We start from the raw sequence: 27,632 nt of genomic DNA, 5'->3' as shown, positions 1-27,632 counted from the left end.
CACGTACAAATCTGAAATCAGGATACAATTGTAGTTTGAGTGGAACGCTAGCGCACGTCACGTTTTACAATCTCTGTTAGGCATTTTGTGAATACACCTGTTGTGATTTGTGTTATGCGCTATGTGCGCGCTTGAGTCACAAATCTGCGCTTCTCCACGTGCTAATCAGAGATCGAAACACAATTGTAGTTTGAGTGCAACGCTAGCGGACGTCACGTGTTACAATGTCTGTTAAGCATTGTGTGAATTCACGCGTTGCTTGCAATTCATGTCAGACGCTATATGCGCTCTTGAATCACAATTCTGCGCTTATCCCACGTACAAATCAGAGATCAGGATACAATTGTAGTTTGAGTGGAACGCTAGCGCACATCACGTTTTACAATCTCTGTTAGGCATTTTGTGAATACACCTGTTGCGATTTGTGCTATGCGCTATGTGCGCGCTTGAGTCACAAATCTGCGCTTCTCCACGTGCTAATCATAGATCGAAACACAATTGTAGTTTGAGTGCAACGCTAGCGCACGTCACGTGTTACAATGTCTGTTAAGCATTGTGTGAATTCACGCGTTGCTTGCACTTCCTGTCGGACGCTATATGCGCTCTTGAATCCCAATTCTGCGCTTATCGAACGTACAAATCAGAGATGAGGATACAATTGTAGTTTGAGTGGAACGCTAGCGCACATCATGTTTTACAATCTCTGTTCGGCATTTTGTGAATACACCTGTTGCGATTTGTGTTATGCGCTATGTGCGCACTTGAGTCACAAATCTGCGCTACTCCACGTGCTAATCATAGATCGAAACACAATTGTAGTTTGAGTGCAACGCTAGCGCACGTCACGTGTTACAATGTCTGTTAAGCATTGTGTGAATTCACGCGTTGCTTGCAATTCCTGTCAGACGCTATATGCGCTCTTGAATCCCAATACTGCGCTTATCCCACGTACAAATCAGATCAGGATACAATTGTAGTTTGAGTGGAACGCTAGCGCACATCACGTTTTACAATCTCTGTTAGGCATTTTGTGAATACACCTGTTGCGATTTGTGTTATGCGCTATGTGCGCGCTTGAGTCACAAATCTGCGCTTCTCCACGTGCTAATCAGAGATCGAAACACAATTGTAGTTTGAGTGCAACGCTAGCGGACGTCACGTGTTACAATGTCTGTTAAGCATTGTGTGAATTCACGCGTTGCTTGCAATTCATGTCAGACGCTATATGCGCTCTTGAATCACAATTCTACGCTTATCCCACGTACAAATCTGAGATCAGGATACAATAGTAGTTTGAGTGGAACGCTAGCGCACGTCACGTTTTACAATCTCTGTTAGGCATTTTGTGAATACACCTGTTGCGATTTGTGTTATGCGCTATGTGCGCGCTTGAGTCACAAATCTGCGCTTCTCCACGTGCTAATCAGAGATCGAAACACAATTGTAGTTTGAGTGCAACGCTAGCGGACGTCACGTGTTACAATGTCTGTTAAGCATTGTGTGAATTCACGCGTTGCTTGCAATTCCTGTCAGACGCTATATGCGCTCTTGAATCCCAATTCTGCGCTTATCCCACGTACAAATAAGAGATCAGGATACAATTGTAGTTTGAGTGGAACGCTAGCGCACGTCACGTTTTACAATCTCTGTTAGGCATTTTGTGAATACACCTGTTGCGATTTGTGTTATGCGCTATGTGCGCGCTTGAGTCACAAATCTGCGCTTCTCCACGTGCTAATCAGAGATCGAAACACAATTGTAGTTTGAGTGCAACGCTAGAGGACGTCACGTGTTACAATGTCTGTTAAGCATTGTGTGAATTCACGCGTTGCTTGCAATTCATGTCAGACGCTATATGCGCTCTTGAATCACAATTCTGCGCTTATCCCACGTACAAATCTGAGATCAGGATACAATTGTAGTTTGAGTGGAACGCTAGCGCACGTCACGTTTTACAATCTCTGTTAGGCGTTGTGTGAATACACCTGTTGCGATTTGTGTTATGCGCTATGTGCGCGCTTGAGTCACAAATCTGCGCTTCTCCACGTGCTAATCAGAGATCGAAACACAATTGTAGATTGAGTGCAACGCCAGCGGACGTCACGTGTTACAATGTCTGTTAAGCATTGTGTGAATTCACGCGTTGCTTGCAATTCATGTCAGACGCTACATGCGCTCTTGAATCACAGTTCTGCGCTTATCCCACGTACAAATCTGAGATCAGGATACAATTGTAGTTTGAGTGGAACGCTAGCGCACGTCACGTTTTACAATCTCTGTTAGGCATTTTGTGAATACACCTGTTACGAATTGTGTTATGCGCTATGTGCGCGCTTGAGTCACAAATCTGCGCTTCTCCACGTGCTAATCAGAGATGGAAACAGAATTGTAGTTTGAGTGCAACGCTAGCGGACGTCACGTGTTACAATGTCTGTTAAGCATTGTGTGAATTCACGCGTTATTTGCAATTCATGTCAGACGCTATATGCGCTCTTGAATCACAATTCTGCGCTTATCCCACGTACAAATCAGAGATCAGGATACAATTGTAGTTTAAGTGGAACGCTTGCGCACGTCACGTTTTACAATCTCTGTTAGGCATTTTGTGAATACACCTGTTGTGATTTGTGTTATGCGCTATGTGCGCGCTTGAGTCACAAATCTGCGCTTCTCCACGTGCTAATCAGAGATCGAAACACAATTGTAGTTTGAGTGCAACGCTAGCGGACGTCACGTGTTACAATGTCAGTTAAGCATTGTGTGAATTCACGCGTTGCTTGCAATTCATGTCAGACGCTATATGCGCTCTTGAATCACAATTCTACGCTTATCCCACGTACAAATCTGAGATCAGGATACAATAGTAGTTTGAGTGGAACGCTAGCGCACGTCACGTTTTACAATCTCTGTTAGGCGTTGTGTGAATACACCTGTTGCGATTTGTGTTATTCGCTATGTGCGCGCTTGAATCACAAATCTGCGCTTCTCCACGTGCTAATCAGAGATCGGAACAGAATAGTAGTTTGAGTGCAACGCTAGCGGACGTCACGTGTTACAATGTCTGTTAAGCATTGTGTGAATTCACGCGTTGCTTGCAATTCATGTCAGACCCTATATGCGCTCTTGAATCACAATTCTGCGCTTATCCCACGTACAAATCTGAGATCAGGATACAATTGTAGTTTGAGTGGAACGCTAGCGCACGTCACGTTTTACAATCTCTGTTAGGCATTTTGTGAATACACCTGTTGCGATTTGTGTTATGCGCTATGTGCGCGCTTGAGTCACAAATCTGCGCTTCTCCACGTGCTAATCAGAGATCGAAACACAATTGTAGTTTGAGTGCAACGCTAGCGGACGTCACGTGTTACAATGTCTGTTAAGCATTGTGTGAATTCACGCGTTGCTTGCAATTCATGTCAGACGCTATATGCGCTCTTGAATCACAATTCTGCGCTTATCCCACGTACAAATCAGAGATCAGGATACAATTGTAGTTTGAGTGGAACGCTAGCGCACATCACGTTTTACAATCTCTGTTAGGCATTTTGTGAATACACCTGTTGCGATTTGTGTTATGCGCTATGTGCGCGCTTGAGTCACAAATCTGCGCTTCTCCACGTGCTAATCATAGATTGAAACACAATTGTAGTTTGAGTGCAACGCTAGCGCACGTCACGTGTTACAATGTCTGTTAAGCATTGTGTGAATTCACGCGTTGCTTGCACTTCCTGTCAGACGCTATATGCGCTCTTGAATCCCAATTCTGCGCATATCGAACGTACAAATCAGAGATGAGGATACAATTGCAGTTTGAGTGGAACGCTAGCGCACATCACGTTTTACAATCTCTGTTAGGCATTTTGTGAATACACCTGTTGCGATTTGTGTTATGCGCTATGTGCGCACTTGAGTCACAAATCTGCGCTTCTCCACGTGCTAATCATAGATCGAAACACAATTGTAGTTTGAGTGCAACGCTAGCGCACATCACGTGTTACAATGTCTGTTAAGCATTGTGTGAATTCACGCGTTGCTTGCAATTCCTGTCAGACGCTATATGCGCTCTTGAATCCCAATTCTGCGCTTATCCCACGTACAAATCAGATCAGGATACAATTGTAGTTTGAGTGGAACGCTAGCGCACATCACGTTTTACAATCTCTGTTAGGCATTTTGTGAATACACCTGTTGCGATTTGTGTTATGCGCTATGTGCGCGCTTGAGTCACAAATCTGCGCTTCTCCACGTGCCAATCAGAGATCGAAACACAATTGTAGTTTGAGTGCAACGCTAGCGCACGTCACGTGTTACAATGTCTGTTAAGCATTGTGTGAATTCACGCGTTGCTTGCAATTCCTGTCAGACGCTATATGCGCTCTTGAATCCCAATTCTGCGCTTATCCCACGTACAAATAAGAGATCAGGATACAATTGTAGTTTGAGTGGAACGCTAGCGCACGTCACGTTTTACAATCTCTGTTAGGCATTTTGTGAATACACCTGTTGCGATTTGTGTTATGCGCTATGTGCGCGCTTGAGTCACAAATCTGCGCTTCTCCACGTGCTAATCAGAGATCGAAACACAATTGTAGTTTGAGTGCAACGCTAGAGGACGTCACGTGTTACAATGTCTGTTAAGCATTGTGTGAATTCACGCGTTGCTTGCAATTCATGTCAGACGCTATATGCGCTCTTGAGTCACAATTCTGCGCTTATCCCACGTACAAATCTGAGATCAGGATACAATTGTAGTTTGAGTGGAACGCTAGCGCACGTCACGTTTTACAATCTCTGTTAGGCGTTGTGTGAATACACCTGTTGCGATTTGTGTTATGCGCTATGTGCGCGCTTGAATCACAAATCTGCGCTTCTCCACGTGCTAATCAGAGATCGGAACAGAATAGTAGTTTGAGTGCAACGCTAGCGGACGTCACGTGTTACAATGTCTGTTAAGCATTGTGTGAATTCACGCGTTGCTTGCAATTCATGTCAGACGCTATATGCGCTCTTGGATCACAGTTCTGCGCTTATCCCACGTACAAATCTGAAATCAGGATACAATTGTAGTTTGAGTGGAACGCTTGCGCACGTCACGTTTTACCATCTCTGTTAGGCATTTTGTGAATACACCTGTTGCGATTTGTGTTATGCGCTATGTGCGCGCTTGAGTCACAAATCTGCGCTTCTCCACGTGCTAATCAGAGATCGAAACACAATTGTAGATTGAGTGCAACGCCAGCGGACGTCACGTGTTACAATGTCTGTTAAGCATTGTGTGAATTCACGCGTTGCTTGCAATTCATGTCAGACGCTACATGCGCTCTTGAATCACAGTTCTGCGCTTATCCCACGTACAAATCTGAGATCAGGATACAATTGTAGTTTGAGTGGAACGCTAGCGCACGTCACGTTTTACAATCTCTGTTAGGCATTTTGTGAATACACCTGTTACGATTTGTGTTATGCGCTATGTGCGCGCTTGAGTCACAAATCTGCGCTTCTCCACGTGCTAATCAGAGATGGAAACAGAATTGTAGTTTGAGTGCAACGCTAGCGGACGTCACGTGTTACAATGTCTGTTAAGCATTGTGTGAATTCACGCGTTATTTGCAATTCATGTCAGACGCTATATGCGCTCTTGAATCACAATTCTGCGCTTATCCCACGTACAAATCAGAGATCAGGATACAATTGTAGTTTAAGTGGAACGCTTGCGCACGTCACGTTTTACAATCTCTGTTAGGCATTTTGTGAATACACCTGTTGTGATTTGTGTTATGCGCTATGTGCGCGCTTGAGTCACAAATCTGCGCTTCTCCACGTGCTAATCAGAGATCGAAACACAATTGTAGTTTGAGTGCAACGCTAGCGGACGTCACGTGTTACAATGTCTGTTAAGCATTGTGTGAATTCACGCGTTGCTTGCAATTCATGTCAGACGCTATATGCGCTCTTGAATCACAATTCTACGCTTATCCCACGTACAAATCTGAGATCAGGATACAATAGTAGTTTGAGTGGAACGCTAGCGCACGTCACGTTTTACAATCTCTGTTAGGCGTTGTGTGAATACACCTGTTGCGATTTGTGTTATTCGCTATGTGCGCGCTTGAATCACAAATCTGCGCTTCTCCACGTGCTAATCAGAGATCGGAACAGAATAGTAGTTTGAGTGCAACGCTAGCGGACGTCACGTGTTACAATGTCTGTTAAGCATTGTGTGAATTCACGCGTTGCTTGCAATTCATGTCAGACCCTATATGCGCTCTTGAATCACAATTCTGCGCTTATCCCACGTACAAATCTGAGATCAGGATACAATTGTAGTTTGAGTGGAACGCTAGCGCACGTCACGTTTTACAATCTCTGTTAGGCATTTTGTGAATACACCTGTTGCGATTTGTGTTATGCGCTATGTGCGCGCTTGAGTCACAAATCTGCGCTTCTCCACGTGCTAATCAGAGATCGAAACACAATTGTAGTTTGAGTGCAACGCTAGCGGACGTCACGTGTTACAATGTCTGTTAAGCATTGTGTGAATTCACGCGTTGCTTGCAATTCATGTCAGACGCTATATGCGCTCTTGAATCACAATTCTGCGCTTATCCCACGTACAAATCAGAGATCAGGATACAATTGTAGTTTGAGTGGAACGCTAGCGCACATCACGTTTTACAATCTCTGTTAGGCATTTTGTGAATACACCTGTTGCGATTTGTGTTATGCGCTATGTGCGCGCTTGAGTCACAAATCTGCGCTTCTCCACGTGCTAATCATAGATCGAAACACAATTGTAGTTTGAGTGCAACGCTAGCGCACGTCACGTGTTACAATGTCTGTTAAGCATTGTGTGAATTCACGCGTTGCTTGCACTTCCTGTCAGACGCTATATGCGCTCTTGAATCCCAATTCTGCGCATATCGAACGTACAAATCAGAGATGAGGATACAATTGCAGTTTGAGTGGAACGCTAGCGCACATCACGTTTTACAATCTCTGTTAGGCATTTTGTGAATACACCTGTTGCGATTTGTGTTATGCGCTATGTGCGCACTTGAGTCACAAATCTGCGCTTCTCCACGTGCTAATCATAGATCGAAACACAATTGTAGTTTGAGTGCAACGCTAGCGCACGTCACGTGTTACAATGTCTGTTAAGCATTGTGTGAATTCACGCGTTGCTTGCAATTCCTGTCAGACGCTATATGCGCTCTTGAATCCCAATTCTGCGCTTATCCCACGTACAAATCAGATCAGGATACAATTGTAGTTTGAGTGGAACGCTAGCGCACATCACGTTTTACAATCTCTGTTAGGCATTTTGTGAATACACCTGTTGCGATTTGTGTTATGCGCTATGTGCGCGCTTGAGTCACAAATCTGCGCTTCTCCACGTGCCAATCAGAGATCGAAACACAATTGTAGTTTGAGTGCAACGCTAGCGCACGTCACGTGTTACAATGTCTGTTAAGCATTGTGTGAATTCACGCGTTGCTTGCAATTCCTGTCAGACGCTATATGCGCTCTTGAATCCCAATTCTGCGCTTATCCCACGTACAAATAAGAGATCAGGATACAATTGTAGTTTGAGTGGAACGCTAGCGCACGTCACGTTTTACAATCTCTGTTAGGCATTTTGTGAATACACCTGTTGCGATTTGTGTTATGCGCTATGTGCGCGCTTGAGTCACAAATCTGCGCTTCTCCACGTGCTAATCAGAGATCGAAACACAATTGTAGTTTGAGTGCAACGCTAGAGGACGTCACGTGTTACAATGTCTGTTAAGCATTGTGTGAATTCACGCGTTGCTTGCAATTCATGTCAGACGCTATATGCGCTCTTGAATCACAATTCTGCGCTTATCCCACGTACAAATCTGAGATCAGGATACAATTGTAGTTTGAGTGGAACGCTAGCGCACGTCACGTTTTACAATCTCTGTTAGGCGTTGTGTGAATACACCTATTGCGATTTGTGTTATGCGCTATGTGCGCGCTTGAATCACAAATCTGCGCTTCTCCACGTGCTAATCAGAGATCGGAACAGAATAGTAGTTTGAGTGCAACGCTAGCGGACGTCACGTGTTACAATGTCTGTTAAGCATTGTGTGAATTCACGCGTTGCTTGCAATTCATGTCAGACGCTATATGCGCTCTTGGATCACAGTTCTGCGCTTATCCCACGTACAAATCTGAAATCAGGATACAATTGTAGTTTGAGTGGAACGCTAGCGCACGTCACGTTTTACCATCTCTGTTAGGCATTTTGTGAATACACCTGTTGCGATTTGTGTTATGCGCTATGTGCGCGCTTGAGTCACAAATCTGCGCTTCTCCACGTGCTAATCAGAGATCGAAACACAATTGTAGATTGAGTGCAACGCCAGCGGACGTCACGTGTTACAATGTCTGTTAAGCATTGTGTGAATTCACGCGTTGCTTGCAATTCATGTCAGACGCTACATGCGCTCTTGAATCACAGTTCTGCGCTTATCCCACGTACAAATCTGAGATCAGGATACAATTGTAGTTTGAGTGGAACGCTAGCGCACGTCACGTTTTACAATCTCTGTTAGGCATTTTGTGAATACACCTGTTACGATTTGTGTTATGCGCTATGTGCGCGCTTGAGTCACAAATCTGCGCTTCTCCACGTGCTAATCAGAGATGGAAACAGAATTGTAGTTTGAGTGCAACGCTAGCGGACGTCACGTGTTACAATGTCTGTTAAGCATTGTGTGAATTCACGCGTTATTTGCAATTCATGTCAGACGCTATATGCGCTCTTGAATCACAATTCTGCGCTTATCCCACGTACAAATCAGAGATCAGGATACAATTGTAGTTTAAGTGGAACGCTTGCGCACGTCACGTTTTACAATCTCTGTTAGGCATTTTGTGAATACACCTGTTGTGATTTGTGTTATGCGCTATGTGCGCGCTTGAGTCACAAATCTGCGCTTCTCCACGTGCTAATCAGAGATCGAAACACAATTGTAGTTTGAGTGCAACGCTAGCGGACGTCACGTGTTACAATGTCTGTTAAGCATTGTGTGAATTCACGCGTTGCTTGCAATTCATGTCAGACGCTATATGCGCTCTTGAATCACAATTCTGCGCTTATCCCACGTACAAATCAGAGATCAGGATACAATTGTAGTTTGAGTGGAACGCTAGCGCACATCACGTTTTACAATCTCTGTTAGGCATTTTGTGAATACACCTGTTGCGATTTGTGCTATGCGCTATGTGCGCGCTTGAGTCACAAATCTGCGCTTCTCCACGTGCTAATCATAGATCGAAACACAATTGTAGTTTGAGTGCAACGCTAGCGCACGTCACGTGTTACAATGTCTGTTAAGCATTGTGTGAATTCACGCGTTGCTTGCACTTCCTGTCGGACGCTATATGCGCTCTTGAATCCCAATTCTGCGCTTATCGAACGTACAAATCAGAGATGAGGATACAATTGTAGTTTGAGTGGAACGCTAGCGCACATCATGTTTTACAATCTCTGTTCGGCATTTTGTGAATACACCTGTTGCGATTTGTGTTATGCGCTATGTGCGCACTTGAGTCACAAATCTGCGCTACTCCACGTGCTAATCATAGATCGAAACACAATTGTAGTTTGAGTGCAACGCTAGCGCACGTCACGTGTTACAATGTCTGTTAAGCATTGTGTGAATTCACGCGTTGCTTGCAATTCCTGTCAGACGCTATATGCGCTCTTGAATCCCAATACTGCGCTTATCCCACGTACAAATCAGATCAGGATACAATTGTAGTTTGAGTGGAACGCTAGCGCACATCACGTTTTACAATCTCTGTTAGGCATTTTGTGAATACACCTGTTGCGATTTGTGTTATGCGCTATGTGCGCGCTTGAGTCACAAATCTGCGCTTCTCCACGTGCTAATCAGAGATCGAAACACAATTGTAGTTTGAGTGCAACGCTAGCGGACGTCACGTGTTACAATGTCTGTTAAGCATTGTGTGAATTCACGCGTTGCTTGCAATTCATGTCAGACGCTATATGCGCTCTTGAATCACAATTCTACGCTTATCCCACGTACAAATCTGAGATCAGGATACAATAGTAGTTTGAGTGGAACGCTAGCGCACGTCACGTTTTACAATCTCTGTTAGGCATTTTGTGAATACACCTGTTGCGATTTGTGTTATGCGCTATGTGCGCGCTTGAGTCACAAATCTGCGCTTCTCCACGTGCTAATCAGAGATCGAAACACAATTGTAGTTTGAGTGCAACGCTAGCGGACGTCACGTGTTACAATGTCTGTTAAGCATTGTGTGAATTCACGCGTTGCTTGCAATTCATGTCAGACGCTATATGCGCTCTTGAATCACAATTCTACGCTTATCCCACGTACAAATCTGAGATCAGGATACAATAGTAGTTTGAGTGGAACGCTAGCGCACGTCACGTTTTACAATCTCTGTTAGGCATTTTGTGAATACACCTGTTGCGATTTGTGTTATGCGCTATGTGCGCGCTTGAGTCACAAATCTGCGCTTCTCCACGTGCTAATCAGAGATCGAAACAGAATTGTAGTTTGAGTGCAACGCTAGCGGACGTCACGTGTTACAATGTCTGTTAAGCATTGTGTGAATTCACGCGTTGCTTGCAATTCATGTCAGACGCTATATGCGCTCTTGAATCACAATTCTACGCTTATCCCACGTACAAATCTGAGATCAGGATACAATAGTAGTTTGAGTGGAACGCTAGCGCACGTCACGTTTTACAATCTCTGTTAGGCGTTGTGTGAATACACCTGTTGCGATTTGTGTTATGCGCTATGTGCGCGCTTGAATCACAAATCTGCGCTTCTCCACGTGCTAATCAGAGATCGAAACACAATTGTAGTTTGAGTGCAACGCTAGCGGACGTCACGTGTTACAATGTCTGTTAAGCATTGTGTGAATTCACGCGTTGCTTGCAATTCATGTCAGACCCTATATGCGCTCTTGAATCACAATTCTACCCTTATCCCACGTACAAATCTGAGATCAGGATACAATAGTAGTTTGAGTGGAACGCTAGCGCACGTCACGTTTTACAATCTCTGTTAGGCGTTGTGTGAATACACCTGTTGCGATTTGTGCTATGCGCTATGTGCGCGCTTGAGTCACAAATCTGCGCTTCTCCACGTGCTAATCAGAGATCGAAACAGAATTGTAGTTTGAGTGCAACGCTAGCGGACGTCACGTGTTACAATGTCTGTTAAGCATTGTGTGAATTCACGCGTTGCTTGCAATTCATGTCAGACGCTATATGCGCTCTTGAATCACAATTCTACGCTTATCCCACGTACAAATCTGAGATCAGGATACAATAGTAGTTTGAGTGGAACGCTAGCGCACGTCACGTTTTACAATCTCTGTTAGGCGTTGTGTGAATACACCTGTTGCGATTTGTGTTATGCGCTATGTGCGTGCTTGAATCACAAATCTGCGCTTCTCCACGTGCTAATCAGAGATCGGAACAGAATAGTAGTTTGAGTGCAACGCTAGCGGACGTCACGTGTTACAATGTCTGTTAAGCATTGTGTGAATTCACGCGTTGCTTGCAATTCATGTCAGACCCTATATGCGCTCTTGAATCACAATCCTGCGCTTATCCCACGTACAAATCTGAGATCAGGATACAATAGTAGTTTGAGTGAAACGCTAGCGCACGTCACGTTTTACAATCTCTGTTAGTCGTTGTGTGAATACACCTGTTGCGATTTGTGTTATGCGCTATGTGCGCGCTTGAATCACAAATCTGCGCTTCTCCACGTGCTAATCAGAGATCGAAACACAATGGTAGTTTGAGTGCAACGCTAGCGGACGTCACGTGTTACAATGTCTGTTAAGCATTGTGTGAATTCACGCGTTGCTTGCAATTCATGTCAGACCCTATATGCGCTCTTGAATCACAATTCTGCGCTTATCCCACGTACAAATCTGAGATCAGGATACAATTGTAGTTTGAGTGGAACGCTAGCGCACGTCACGTTTTACAATCTCTGTTAGGCATTTTGTGAATACACCTGTTGCGATTTGTGTTATGCGCTATGTGCGCGCTTGAGTCACAAATCTGCGCTTCTCCACGTGCTAATCAGAGATCGAAACACAATTGTAGTTTGAGTGCAACGCTAGCGGACGTCACGTGTTACAATGTCTGTTAAGCATTGTGTAAATTCACGCGTTGCTTGCAATTCATGTCAGACGCTATATGCGCTCTTGAATCACAATTCTGCGCTTATCCCACGTACAAATCAGAGATCAGGATACAATTGTAGTTTGAGTGGAACGCTAGCGCACATCACGTTTTACAATCTCTGTTAGGCATTTTGTGAATACACCTGTTGCGATTTGTGTTATGCGCTATGTGCGCGCTTGAGTCACAAATCTGCGCTTCTCCACGTGCTAATCATAGATCGAAACACAATTGTAGTTTGAGTGCAACGCTAGCGCACGTCACGTGTTACAATGTCTGTTAAGCATTGTGTGAATTCACGCGTTGCTTGCACTTCCTGTCAGACGCTATATGCGCTCTTGAATCCCAATTCTGCGCATATCGAACGTACAAATCAGAGATGAGGATACAATTGCAGTTTGAGTGGAACGCTAGCGCACATCACGTTTTACAATCTCTGTTAGGCATTTTGTGAATACACCTGTTGCGATTTGTGTTATGCGCTATGTACGCACTTGAGTCACAAATCTGCGCTTCTCCACGTGCTAATCATAGATCGAAACACAATTGTAGTTTGAGTGCAACGCTAGCGCACGTCACGTGTTACAATGTCTGTTAAGCATTGTGTGAATTCACGCGTTGCTTGCAATTCCTGTCAGACGCTATATGCGCTCTTGAATCCCAATTCTGCGCTTATCCCACGTACAAATCAGATCAGGATACAATTGTAGTTTGAGTGGAACGCTAGCGCACATCACGTTTTACAATCTCTGTTAGACATTTTGTGAATACACCTGTTGCGATTTGTGTTATGCGCTATGTGCGCGCTTGAGTCACAAATCTGCGCTTCTCCACGTGCCAATCAGAGATCGAAACACAATTGTAGTTTGAGTGCAACGCTAGCGCACGTCACGTGTTACAATGTCTGTTAAGCATTGTGTGAATTCACGCGTTGCTTGCAATTCCTGTCAGACGCTATATGCGCTCTTGAATCCCAATTCTGCGCTTATCCCACGTACAAATAAGAGATCAGGATACAATTGTAGTTTGAGTGGAACGCTAGCGCACGTCACGTTTTACAATCTCTGTTAGGCATTTTGTGAATACACCTGTTGCGATTTGTGTTATGCGCTATGTGCGCGCTTGAGTCACAAATCTGCGCTTCTCCACGTGCTAATCAGAGATCGAAACACAATTGTAGTTTGAGTGCAACGCTAGCGGACGTCACGTGTTACAATGTCTGTTAAGCATTGTGTAAATTCACGCGTTGCTTGCAATTCATGTCAGACGCTATATGCGCTCTTGAATCACAATTCTGCGCTTATCCCACGTACAAATCAGAGATCAGGATACAATTGTAGTTTGAGTGGAACGCTAGCGCACATCACGTTTTACAATCTCTGTTAGGCATTTTGTGAATACACCTGTTGCGATTTGTGTTATGCGCTATGTGCGCGCTTGAGTCACAAATCTGCGCTTCTCCACGTGCTAATCATAGATCGAAACACAATTGTAGTTTGAGTGCAACGCTAGCGCACGTCACGTGTTACAATGTCTGTTAAGCATTGTGTGAATTCACGCGTTGCTTGCACTTCCTGTCAGACGCTATATGCGCTCTTGAATCCCAATTCTGCGCATATCGAACGTACAAATCAGAGATGAGGATACAATTGCAGTTTGAGTGGAACGCTAGCGCACATCACGTTTTACAATCTCTGTTAGGCATTTTGTGAATACACCTGTTGCGATTTGTGTTATGCGCTATGTACGCACTTGAGTCACAAATCTGCGCTTCTCCACGTGCTAATCATAGATCGAAACACAATTGTAGTTTGAGTGCAACGCTAGCGCACGTCACGTGTTACAATGTCTGTTAAGCATTGTGTGAATTCACGCGTTGCTTGCAATTCCTGTCAGACGCTATATGCGCTCTTGAATCCCAATTCTGCGCTTATCCCACGTACAAATCAGATCAGGATACAATTGTAGTTTGAGTGGAACGCTAGCGCACATCACGTTTTACAATCTCTGTTAGACATTTTGTGAATACACCTGTTGCGATTTGTGTTATGCGCTATGTGCGCGCTTGAGTCACAAATCTGCGCTTCTCCACGTGCCAATCAGAGATCGAAACACAATTGTAGTTTGAGTGCAACGCTAGCGCACGTCACGTGTTACAATGTCTGTTAAGCATTGTGTGAATTCACGCGTTGCTTGCAATTCCTGTCAGACGCTATATGCGCTCTTGAATCCCAATTCTGCGCTTATCCCACGTACAAATAAGAGATCAGGATACAATTGTAGTTTGAGTGGAACGCTAGCGCACGTCACGTTTTACAATCTCTGTTAGGCATTTTGTGAATACACCTGTTGCGATTTGTGTTATGCGCTATGTGCGCGCTTGAGTCACAAATCTGCGCTTCTCCACGTGCTAATCAGAGATCGAAACACAATTGTAGTTTGAGTGCAACGCTAGAGGACGTCACGTGTTACAATGTCTGTTAAGCATTGTGTGAATTCACGCGTTGCTTGCAATTCATGTCAGACGCTATATGCGCTCTTGAATCACAATTCTGCGCTTATCCCACGTACAAATCTGAGATCAGGATACAATTGTAGTTTGAGTAGAACGCTAGCGCACGTCACGTTTTACAATCTCTGTTAGGCGTTGTGTGAATACACCTGTTGCGATTTGTGTTATGCGCTATGTGCGCGCTTGAATCACAAATCTGCGCTTCTCCACGTGCTAATCAGAGATCGGAACAGAATAGTAGTTTGAGTGCAACGCTAGCGGACGTCACGTGTTACAATGTCTGTTAAGCATTGTGTGAATTCACGCGTTGCTTGCAATTCATGTCAGACGCTATATGCGCTCTTGGATCACAGTTCTGCGCTTATCCCACGTACAAATCTGAAATCAGGATACAATTGTAGTTTGAGTGGAACGCTTGCGCACGTCACGTTTTACCATCTCTGTTAGGCATTTTGTGAATACACCTGTTGCGATTTGTGTTATGCGCTATGTGCGCGCTTGAGTCACAAATCTGCGCTTCTCCACGTGCTAATCAGAGATCGAAACACAATTGTAGTTTGAGTGCAACGCTAGCGGACGTCACGTGTTACAATGTCTGTTAAGCATTGTGTGAATTCACGCGTTGCTTGCAATTCATGTCAGACGCTATATGCGCTCTTGAATCACAATTCTGCGCTTATCCCACGTACAAATCAGAGATCAGGATACAATAGTAGTTTGAGTGGAACGCTAGCGCACATCACGTTTTACAATCTCTGTTAGGCATTTTGTGAATACACCTGTTGCGATTTGTGCTATGCGCTATGTGCGCGCTTGAGTCACAAATCTGCGCTTCTCCACGTGCTAATCATAGATCGAAACACAATTGTAGTTTGAGTGCAACGCTAGCGCACGTCACGTGTTACAATGTCTGTTAAGCATTGTGTGAATTCACGCGTTGCTTGCACTTCCTGTCAGACGCTATATGCGCTCTTGAATCCCAATTCTGCGCTTATCGAACGTACAAATCAGAGATGAGGATACAATTGTAGTTTGAGTGGAACGCTAGCGCACATCATGTTTTACAATCTCTGTTCGGCATTTTGTGAATACACCTGTTGCGATTTGTGTTATGCGCTATGTGCGCACTTGAGTCACAAATCTGCGCTTCTCCACGTGCTAATCATAGATCGAAACACAATTGTAGTTTGAGTGCAACGCTAGCGCACGTCACGTGTTACAATGTCTGTTAAGCATTGTGTGAATTCACGCGTTGCTTGCAATTCCTGTCAGACGCTATATGCGCTCTTGAATCCCAATACTGCGCTTATCCCACGTACAAATCAGATCAGGATACAATTGTAGTTTGAGTGGAACGCTAGCGCACATCACGTTTTACAATCTCTGTTAGGCATTTTGTGAATACACCTGTTGCGATTTGTGTTATGCGCTATGTGCGCGCTTGAGTCACAAATCTGCGCTTCTCCACGGGCTAATCAGAGATCGAAACACAATTGTAGTTTGAGTGCAACGCTAGCGGACGTCACGTGTTACAATGTCTGTTAAGCATTGTGTGAATTCACGCGTTGCTTGCAATTCATGTCAGACGCTATATGCGCTCTTGAATCACAATTCTACGCTTATCCCACGTACAAATCTGAGATCAGGATACAATAGTAGTTTCAGTGGAACGCTAGCGCACGTCACGTTTTACAATCTCTGTTAGGCATTTTGTGAATACACCTGTTGCGATTTGTGTTATGCGCTATGTGCGCGCTTGAGTCACAAATCTGCGCTTCTCCACGTGCTAATCAGAGATCGAAACACAATTGTAGTTTGAGTGCAACGCTAGCGGACGTCACGTGTTACAATGTCTGTTAAGCATTGTGTGAATTCACGCGTTGCTTGCAATTCATGTCAGACGCTATATGCGCTCTTGAATCACAATTCTACGCTTATCCCACGTACAAATCTGAGATCAGGATACAATAGTAGTTTGAGTGGAACGCTAGCGCACGTCACGTTTTACAATCTCTGTTAGGCATTTTGTGAATACACCTGTTGCGATTTGTGTTATGCGCTATGTGCGCGCTTGAGTCACAAATCTGCGCTTCTCCACGTGCTAATCAGAGATCGAAACAGAATTGTAGTTTGAGTGCAACGCTAGCGGACGTCACGTGTTACAATGTCTGTTAAGCATTGTGTGAATTCACGCGTTGCTTGCAATTCATGTCAGACGCTATATGCGCTCTTGAATCACAATTCTACGCTTATCCCACGTACAAATCTGAGATCAGGATACAATAGTAGTTTGAGTGGAACGCTAGCGCACGTCACGTTTTACAATCTCTGTTAGGCGTTGTGTGAATACACCTGTTGCGATTTGTGTTATGCGCTATGTGCGCGCTTGAATCACAAATCTGCGCTTCTCCACGTGCTAATCAGAGATCGAAACACAATTGTAGTTTGAGTGCAACGCTAGCGGACGTCACGTGTTACAATGTCTGTTAAGCATTGTGTGAATTCACGCGTTGCTTGCAATTCATGTCAAACGCTATATGCGCTCTTGAATCACAATTCTACGCTTATCCCACGTACAAATCTGAGATCAGGATACAATAGTAGTTTGAGTGGAACGCTAGCGCACGTCACGTTTTACAATCTCTGTTAGGCGTTGTGTGAATACACCTGTTGCGATTTGTGTTATGCGCTATGTGCGCGCTTGAATCACAAATCTGCGCTTCTCCACGTGCTAATCAGAGATCGAAACACAATTGTAGTTTGAGTGCAACGCTAGCGGACGTCACGTGTTACAATGTCTGTTAAGCATTGTGTGAATTCACGCGTTGCTTGCAATTCATGTCAGACCCTATATGCGCTCTTGAATCACAATTCTACCCTTATCCCACGTACAAATCTGAGATCAGGATACAATAGTAGTTTGAGTGGAACGCTAGCGCACGTCACGTTTTACAATCTCTGTTAGGCGTTGTGTGAATACACCTGTTGCGATTTGTGCTATGCGCTATGTGCGCGCTTGAGTCACAAATCTGCGCTTCTCCACGTGCTAATCAGAGATCGAAACAGAATTGTAGTTTGAGTGCAACGCTAGCGGACGTCACGTGTTACAATGTCTGTTAAGCATTGTGTGAATTCACGCGTTGCTTGCAATTCATGTCAGACGCTATATGCGCTCTTGAATCACAATTCTACGCTTATCCCACGTACAAATCTGAGATCAGGATACAATAGTAGTTTGAGTGGAACGCTAGCGCACGTCACGTTTTACAATCTCTGTTAGGCGTTGTGTGAATACACCTGTTGCGATTTGTGTTATGCGCTATGTGCGCGCTTGAATCACAAATCTGCGCTTCTCCACGTGCTAATCAGAGATCGGAACAGAATAGTAGTTTGAGTGCAACGCTAGCGGACGTCACGTGTTACAATGTCTGTTAAGCATTGTGTGAATTCACGCGTTGCTTGCAATTCATGTCAGACCCTATATGCGCTCTTGAATCACAATTCTGCGCTTATCCCACGTACAAATCTGAGATCAGGATACAATAGTAGTTTGAGTGAAACGCTAGCGCACGTCACGTTTTACAATCTCTGTTAGGCGTTGTGTGAATACACCTGTTGCGATTTGTGTTATGCGCTATGTGCGCGCTTGAATCACAAATCTGCGCTTCTCCACGTGCTAATCAGAGATCGAAACACAATGGTAGTTTGAGTGCAACGCTAGCGGACGTCACGTGTTACAATGTCTGTTAAGCATTGTGTGAATTCACGCGTTGCTTGCAATTCATGTCAGACCCTATATGCGCTCTTGAATCACAATTCTGCGCTTATCCCACGTACAAATCTGAGATCAGGATACAATTGTAGTTTGAGTGGAACGCTAGCGCACGTCACGTTTTACAATCTCTGTTAGGCATTTTGTGAATACACCTGTTGCGATTTGTGTTATGCGCTATGTGCGCGCTTGAGTCACAAATCTGCGCTTCTCCACGTGCTAATCAGAGATCGAAACACAATTGTAGTTTGAGTGCAACGCTAGCGGACGTCACGTGTTACAATGTCTGTTAAGCATTGTGTGAATTCACGCGTTGCTTGCAATTCATGTCAGACGCTATATGCGCTCTTGAATCACAATTCTGCGCTTATCCCACGTACAAATCAGAGATCAGGATACAATTGTAGTTTGAGTGGAACGCTAGCGCACATCACGTTTTACAATCTCTGTTAGGCATTTTGTGAATACACCTGTTGCGATTTGTGTTATGCGCTATGTGCGCGCTTGAGTCACAAATCTGCGCTTCTCCACGTGCTAATCATAGATCGAAACACAATTGTAGTTTGAGTGCAACGCTAGCGCACGTCACGTGTTACAATGTCTGTTAAGCATTGTGTGAATTCACGCGTTGCTTGCACTTCCTGTCAGACGCTATATGCGCTCTTGAATCCCAATTCTGCGCATATCGAACGTACAAATCAGAGATGAGGATACAATTGCAGTTTGAGTGGAACGCTAGCGCACATCACGTTTTACAATCTCTGTTAGGCATTTTGTGAATACACCTGTTGCGATTTGTGTTATGCGCTATGTGCGCGCTTGAGTCACAAATCTGCGCTTCTCCACGTGCTAATCATAGATCGAAACACAATTGTAGTTTGAGTGCAACGCTAGCGCACGTCACGTGTTACAATGTCTGTTAAGCATTGTGTGAATTCACGCGTTGCTTGCACTTCCTGTCAGACGCTATATGCGCTCTTGAATCCCAATTCTGCGCATATCGAACGTACAAATCAGAGATGAGGATACAATTGCAGTTTGAGTGGAACGCTAGCGCACATCACGTTTTACAATCTCTGTTAGGCATTTTGTGAATACACCTGTTGCGATTTGTGTTATGCGCTATGTACGCACTTGAGTCACAAATCTGCGCTTCTCCACGTGCTAATCATAGATCGAAACACAATTGTAGTTTGAGTGCAACGCTAGCGCACGTCACGTGTTACAATGTCTGTTAAGCATTGTGTGAATTCACGCGTTGCTTGCAATTCCTGTCAGACGCTATATGCGCTCTTGAATCCCAATTCTGCGCTTATCCCACGTACAAATCAGATCAGGATACAATTGTAGTTTGAGTGGAACGCTAGCGCACATCACGTTTTACAATCTCTGTTAGACATTTTGTGAATACACCTGTTGCGATTTGTGTTATGCGCTATGTGCGCGCTTGAGTCACAAATCTGCGCTTCTCCACGTGCCAATCAGAGATCGAAACACAATTGTAGTTTGAGTGCAACGCTAGCGCACGTCACGTGTTACAATGTCTGTTAAGCATTGTGTGAATTCACGCGTTGCTTGCAATTCCTGTCAGACGCTATATGCGCTCTTGAATCCCAATTCTGCGCTTATCCCACGTACAAATAAGAGATCAGGATACAATTGTAGTTTGAGTGGAACGCTAGCGCACGTCACGTTTTACAATCTCTGTTAGGCATTTTGTGAATACACCTGTTGCGATTTGTGTTATGCGCTATGTGCGCGCTTGAGTCACAAATCTGCGCTTCTCCACGTGCTAATCAGAGATCGAAACACAATTGTAGTTTGAGTGCAACGCTAGAGGACGTCACGTGTTACAATGTCTGTTAAGCATTGTGTGAATTCACGCGTTGCTTGCAATTCATGTCAGACGCTATATGCGCTCTTGAATCACAATTCTGCGCTTATCCCACGTACAAATCTGAGATCAGGATACAATTGTAGTTTGAGTAGAACGCTAGCGCACGTCACGTTTTACAATCTCTGTTAGGCGTTGTGTGAATACACCTGTTGCGATTTGTGTTATGCGCTATGTGCGCGCTTGAATCACAAATCTGCGCTTCTCCACGTGCTAATCAGAGATCGGAACAGAATAGTAGTTTGAGTGCAACGCTCGCGGACGTCACGTGTTACAATGTCTGTTAAGCATTGTGTGAATTCACGCGTTGCTTGCAATTCATGTCAGACGCTATATGCGCTCTTGGATCACAGTTCTGCGCTTATCCCACGTACAAATCTGAAATCAGGATACAATTGTAGTTTGAGTGGAACGCTTGCGCACGTCACGTTTTACCATCTCTGTTAGGCATTTTGTGAATACACCTGTTGCGATTTGTGTTATGCGCTATGTGCGCGCTTGAGTCACAAATCTGCGCTTCTCCACGTGCTAATCAGAGATCGAAACACAATTGTAGATTGAGTGCAACGCCAGCGGACGTCACGTGTTACAATGTCTGTTAAGCATTGTGTGAATTCACGCGTTGCTTGCAATTCATGTCAGACGCTATATGCGCTCTTGGATCACAGTTCTGCGCTTATCCCACGTACAAATCTGAAATCAGGATACAATTGTAGTTTGAGTGGAACGCTTGCGCACGTCACGTTTTACCATCTCTGTTAGGCATTTTGTGAATACACCTGTTGCGATTTGTGTTATGCGCTATGTGCGCGCTTGAGTCACAAATCTGCGCTTCTCCACGTGCTAATCAGAGATCGAAACACAATTGTAGTTTGAGTGCAACGCTAGCGGACGTCACGTGTTACAATGTCTGTTAAGCATTGTGTGAATTCACGCGTTGCTTGCAATTCATGTCAGACGCTATATGCGCTCTTGAATCACAATTCTGCGCTTATCCCACGTACAAATCAGAGATCAGGATACAATAGTAGTTTGAGTGGAACGCTAGCGCACATCACGTTTTACAATCTCTGTTAGGCATTTTGTGAATACACCTGTTGCGATTTGTGCTATGCGCTATGTGCGCGCTTGAGTCACAAATCTGCGCTTCTCCACGTGCTAATCATAGATCGAAACACAATTGTAGTTTGAGTGCAACGCTAGCGCACGTCACGTGTTACAATGTCTGTTAAGCATTGTGTGAATTCACGCGTTGCTTGCACTTCCTGTCAGACGCTATATGCGCTCTTGAATCCCAATTCTGCGCTTATCGAACGTACAAATCAGAGATGAGGATACAATTGTAGTTTGAGTGCAACGCTAGCGCACATCATGTTTTACAATCTCTGTTCGGCATTTTGTGAATACACCTGTTGCGATTTGTGTTATGCGCTATGTGCGCACTTGAGTCACAAATCTGCGCTTCTCCACGTGCTAATCATAGATCGAAACACAATTGTAGTTTGAGTGCAACGCTAGCGCACGTCACGTGTTACAATGTCTGTTAAGCATTGTGTGAATTCACGCGTTGCTTGCAATTCCTGTCAGACGCTATATGCGCTCTTGAATCCCAATACTGCGCTTATCCCACGTACAAATCAGATCAGGATACAATTGTAGTTTGAGTGGAACGCTAGCGCACATCACGTTTTACAATCTCTGTTAGGCATTTTGTGAATACACCTGTTGCGATTTGTGTTATGCGCTATGTGCGCGCTTGAGTCACAAATCTGCGCTTCTCCACGGGCTAATCAGAGATCGAAACACAATTGTAGTTTGAGTGCAACGCTAGCGGACGTCACGTGTTACAATGTCTGTTAAGCATTGTGTGAATTCACGCGTTGCTTGCAATTCATGTCAGACGCTATATGCGCTCTTGAATCACAATTCTACGCTTATCCCACGTACAAATCTGAGATCAGGATACAATAGTAGTTTCAGTGGAACGCTAGCGCACGTCACGTTTTACAATCTCTGTTAGGCATTTTGTGAATACACCTGTTGCGATTTGTGTTATGCGCTATGTGCGCGCTTGAGTCACAAATCTGCGCTTCTCCACGTGCTAATCAGAGATCGAAACACAATTGTAGTTTGAGTGCAACGCTAGCGGACGTCACGTGTTACAATGTCTGTTAAGCATTGTGTGAATTCACGCGTTGCTTGCAATTCATGTCAGACGCTATATGCGCTCTTGAATCACAATTCTACGCTTATCCCACGTACAAATCTGAGATCAGGATACAATAGTAGTTTGAGTGGAACGCTAGCGCACGTCACGTTTTACAATCTCTGTTAGGCATTTTGTGAATACACCTGTTGCGATTTGTGTTATGCGCTATGTGCGCGCTTGAGTCACAAATCTGCGCTTCTCCACGTGCTAATCAGAGATCGAAACAGAATTGTAGTTTGAGTGCAACGCTAGCGGACGTCACGTGTTACAATGTCTGTTAAGCATTGTGTGAATTCACGCGTTGCTTGCAATTCATGTCAGACGCTATATGCGCTCTTGAATCACAATTCTACGCTTATCCCACGTACAAATCTGAGATCAGGATACAATAGTAGTTTGAGTGGAACGCTAGCGCACGTCACGTTTTACAATCTCTGTTAGGCGTTGTGTGAATACACCTGTTGCGATTTGTGTTATGCGCTATGTGCGCGCTTGAATCACAAATCTGCGCTTCTCCACGTGCTAATCAGAGATCGAAACACAATTGTAGTTTGAGTGCAACGCTAGCGGACGTCACGTGTTACAATGTCTGTTAAGCATTGTGTGAATTCACGCGTTGCTTGCAATTCATGTCAAACGCTATATGCGCTCTTGAATCACAATTCTACGCTTATCCCACGTACAAATCTGAGATCAGGATACAATAGTAGTTTGAGTGGAACGCTAGCGCACGTCACGTTTTACAATCTCTGTTAGGCGTTGTGTGAATACACCTGTTGCGATTTGTGTTATGCGCTATGTGCGCGCTTGAATCACAAATCTGCGCTTCTCCACGTGCTAATCAGAGATCGAAACACAATTGTAGTTTGAGTGCAACGCTAGCGGACGTCACGTGTTACAATGTCTGTTAAGCATTGTGTGAATTCACGCGTTGCTTGCAATTCATGTCAGACCCTATATGCGCTCTTGAATCACAATTCTACCCTTATCCCACGTACAAATCTGAGATCAGGATACAATAGTAGTTTGAGTGGAACGCTAGCGCACGTCACGTTTTACAATCTCTGTTAGGCGTTGTGTGAATACACCTGTTGCGATTTGTGCTATGCGCTATGTGCGCGCTTGAGTCACAAATCTGCGCTTCTCCACGTGCTAATCAGAGATCGAAACAGAATTGTAGTTTGAGTGCAACGCTAGCGGACGTCACGTGTTACAATGTCTGTTAAGCATTGTGTGAATTCACGCGTTGCTTGCAATTCATGTCAGACGCTATATGCGCTCTTGAATCACAATTCTACGCTTATCCCACGTACAAATCTGAGATCAGGATACAATAGTAGTTTGAGTGGAACGCTAGCGCACGTCACGTTTTACAATCTCTGTTAGGCGTTGTGTGAATACACCTGTTGCGATTTGTGTTATGCGCTATGTGCGCGCTTGAATCACAAATCTGCGCTTCTCCACGTGCTAATCAGAGATCGGAACAGAATAGTAGTTTGAGTGCAACGCTAGCGGACGTCACGTGTTACAATGTCTGTTAAGCATTGTGTGAATTCACGCGTTGCTTGCAATTCATGTCAGACCCTATATGCGCTCTTGAATCACAATTCTGCGCTTATCCCACGTACAAATCTGAGATCAGGATACAATAGTAGTTTGAGTGAAACGCTAGCGCACGTCACGTTTTACAATCTCTGTTAGGCGTTGTGTGAATACACCTGTTGCGATTTGTGTTATGCGCTATGTGCGCGCTTGAATCACAAATCTGCGCTTCTCCACGTGCTAATCAGAGATCGAAACACAATGGTAGTTTGAGTGCAACGCTAGCGGACGTCACGTGTTACAATGTCTGTTAAGCATTGTGTGAATTCACGCGTTGCTTGCAATTCATGTCAGACCCTATATGCGCTCTTGAATCACAATTCTGCGCTTATCCCACGTACAAATCTGAGATCAGGATACAATTGTAGTTTGAGTGGAACGCTAGCGCACGTCACGTTTTACAATCTCTGTTAGGCATTTTGTGAATACACCTGTTGCGATTTGTGTTATGCGCTATGTGCGCGCTTGAGTCACAAATCTGCGCTTCTCCACGTGCTAATCAGAGATCGAAACACAATTGTAGTTTGAGTGCAACGCTAGCGGACGTCACGTGTTACAATGTCTGTTAAGCATTGTGTGAATTCACGCGTTGCTTGCAATTCATGTCAGACGCTATATGCGCTCTTGAATCACAATTCTGCGCTTATCCCACGTACAAATCAGAGATCAGGATACAATTGTAGTTTGAGTGGAACGCTAGCGCACATCACGTTTTACAATCTCTGTTAGGCATTTTGTGAATACACCTGTTGCGATTTGTGTTATGCGCTATGTGCGCGCTTGAGTCACAAATCTGCGCTTCTCCACGTGCTAATCATAGATCGAAACACAATTGTAGTTTGAGTGCAACGCTAGCGCACGTCACGTGTTACAATGTCTGTTAAGCATTGTGTGAATTCACGCGTTGCTTGCACTTCCTGTCAGACGCTATATGCGCTCTTGAATCCCAATTCTGCGCATATCGAACGTACAAATCAGAGATGAGGATACAATTGCAGTTTGAGTGGAACGCTAGCGCACATCACGTTTTACAATCTCTGTTAGGCATTTTGTGAATACACCTGTTGCGATTTGTGTTATGCGCTATGTACGCACTTGAGTCACAAATCTGCGCTTCTCCACGTGCTAATCATAGATCGAAACACAATTGTAGTTTGAGTGCAACGCTAGCGCACGTCACGTGTTACAATGTCTGTTAAGAATTGTGTGAATTCACGCGTCGCTTGCAATTCCTGTCAGACGCTATATGCGCTCTTGAATCCCAATTCTGCGCTTATCCCACGTACAAATCAGATCAGGATACAATTGTAGTTTGAGTGGAACGCTAGCGCACATCACGTTTTACAATCTCTGTTAGACATTTTGTGAATACACCTGTTGCGATTTGTGTTATGCGCTATGTGCGCGCTTGAGTCACAAATCTGCGCTTCTCCACGTGCCAATCAGAGATCGAAACACAATTGTAGTTTGAGTGCAACGCTAGCGCACGTCACGTGTTACAATGTCTGTTAAGCATTGTGTGAATTCACGCGTTGCTTGCAATTCCTGTCAGACGCTATATGCGCTCTTGAATCCCAATTCTGCGCTTATCCCACGTACAAATAAGAGATCAGGATACAATTGTAGTTTGAGTGGAACGCTAGCGCACGTCACGTTTTACAATCTCTGTTAGGCATTTTGTGAATACACCTGTTGCGATTTGTGTTATGCGCTATGTGCGCGCTTGAGTCACAAATCTGCGCTTCTCCACGTGCTAATCAGAGATCGAAACACAATTGTAGTTTGAGTGCAACGCTAGAGGACGTCACGTGTTACAATGTCTGTTAAGCATTGTGTGAATTCACGCGTTGCTTGCAATTCATGTCAGACGCTATATGCGCTCTTGAATCACAATTCTGCGCTTATCCCACGTACAAATCTGAGATCAGGATACAATTGTAGTTTGAGTGGAACGCTAGCGCACGTCACGTTTTACAATCTCTGTTAGGCGTTGTGTGAATACACCTGTTGCGATTTGTGTTATGCGCTATGTGCGCGCTTGAATCACAAATCTGCGCTTCTCCACGTGCTAATCAGAGATCGGAACAGAATAGTAGTTTGAGTGCAACGCTAGCGGACGTCACGTGTTACAATGTCTGTTAAGCATTGTGTGAATTCACGCGTTGCTTGCAATTCATGTCAGACGCTATATGCGCTCTTGGATCACAGTTCTGCGCTTATCCCACGTACAAATCTGAAATCAGGATACAATTGTAGTTTGAGTGGAACGCTTGCGCACGTCACGTTTTACCATCTCTGTTAGGCATTTTGTGAATACACCTGTTGCGATTTGTGTTATGCGCTATGTGCGCGCTTGAGTCACAAATCTGCGCTTCTCCACGTGCTAATCAGAGATCGAAACACAATTGTAGATTGAGTGCAACGCCAGCGGACGTCACGTGTTACAATGTCTGTTAAGCATTGTGTGAATTCACGCGTTGCTTGCAATTCATGTCAGACGCTACATGCGCTCTTGAATCACAGTTCTGCGCTTATCCCACGTACAAATCTGAGATCAGGATACAATTGTAGTTTGAGTGGAACGCTAGCACACGTCACGTTTTACAATCTCTGTTAGGCATTTTGTGAATACACCTGTTACGATTTGTGTTATGCGCTATGTGCGCGCTTGAGTCACAAATCTGCGCTTCTCCACGTGCTAATCAGAGATGGAAACAGAATTGTAGTTTGAGTGTAACGCTAGCGGACGTCACGTGTTACAATGTCTGTTAAGCATTGTGTGAATTCACGCGTTGCTTGCAATTCATGTCAGACCCTATATGCGCTCTTGAATCACAATTCTGCGCTTATCCCACGTACAAATCTGAGATCAGGATACAATTGTAGTTTGAGTGGAACGCTAGCGCACGTCACGTTTTACAATCTCTGTTAGGCATTTTGTGAATACACCTGTTGCGATTTGTGTTATGCGCTATGTGCGCGCTTGAGTCACAAATCTGCGCTTCTCCACGTGCTAATCAGAGATCGAAACACAATTGTAGTTTGAGTGCAACGCTAGCGGACGTCACGTGTTACAATGTCTGTTAAGCATTGTGTGAATTCACGCGTTGCTTGCAATTCATGTCAGACGCTATATGCGCTCTTGAATCACAATTCTGCGCTTATCCCACGTACAAATCAGAGATCAGGATACAATTGTAGTTTGAGTGGAACGCTAGCGCACATCACGTTTTACAATCTCTGTTAGGCATTTTGTGAATACACCTGTTGCGATTTGTGTTATGCGCTATGTGCGCGCTTGAGTCACAAATCTGCGCTTCTCCACGTGCTAATCATAGATCGAAACACAATTGTAGTTTGAGTGCAACGCTAGCGCACGTCACGTGTTACAATGTCTGTTAAGCATTGTGTGAA

This window comes from Amblyomma maculatum, chromosome 3, assembly GCF_055883805.1.
Source record: "Amblyomma maculatum isolate TAMU_Amacu chromosome 3, ASM5588380v1, whole genome shotgun sequence".
In the NCBI taxonomy this organism is placed as follows: Eukaryota; Metazoa; Arthropoda; class Arachnida; order Ixodida; family Ixodidae; genus Amblyomma; species Amblyomma maculatum.
Note: the sequence above shows the minus strand (reverse complement) of the source record.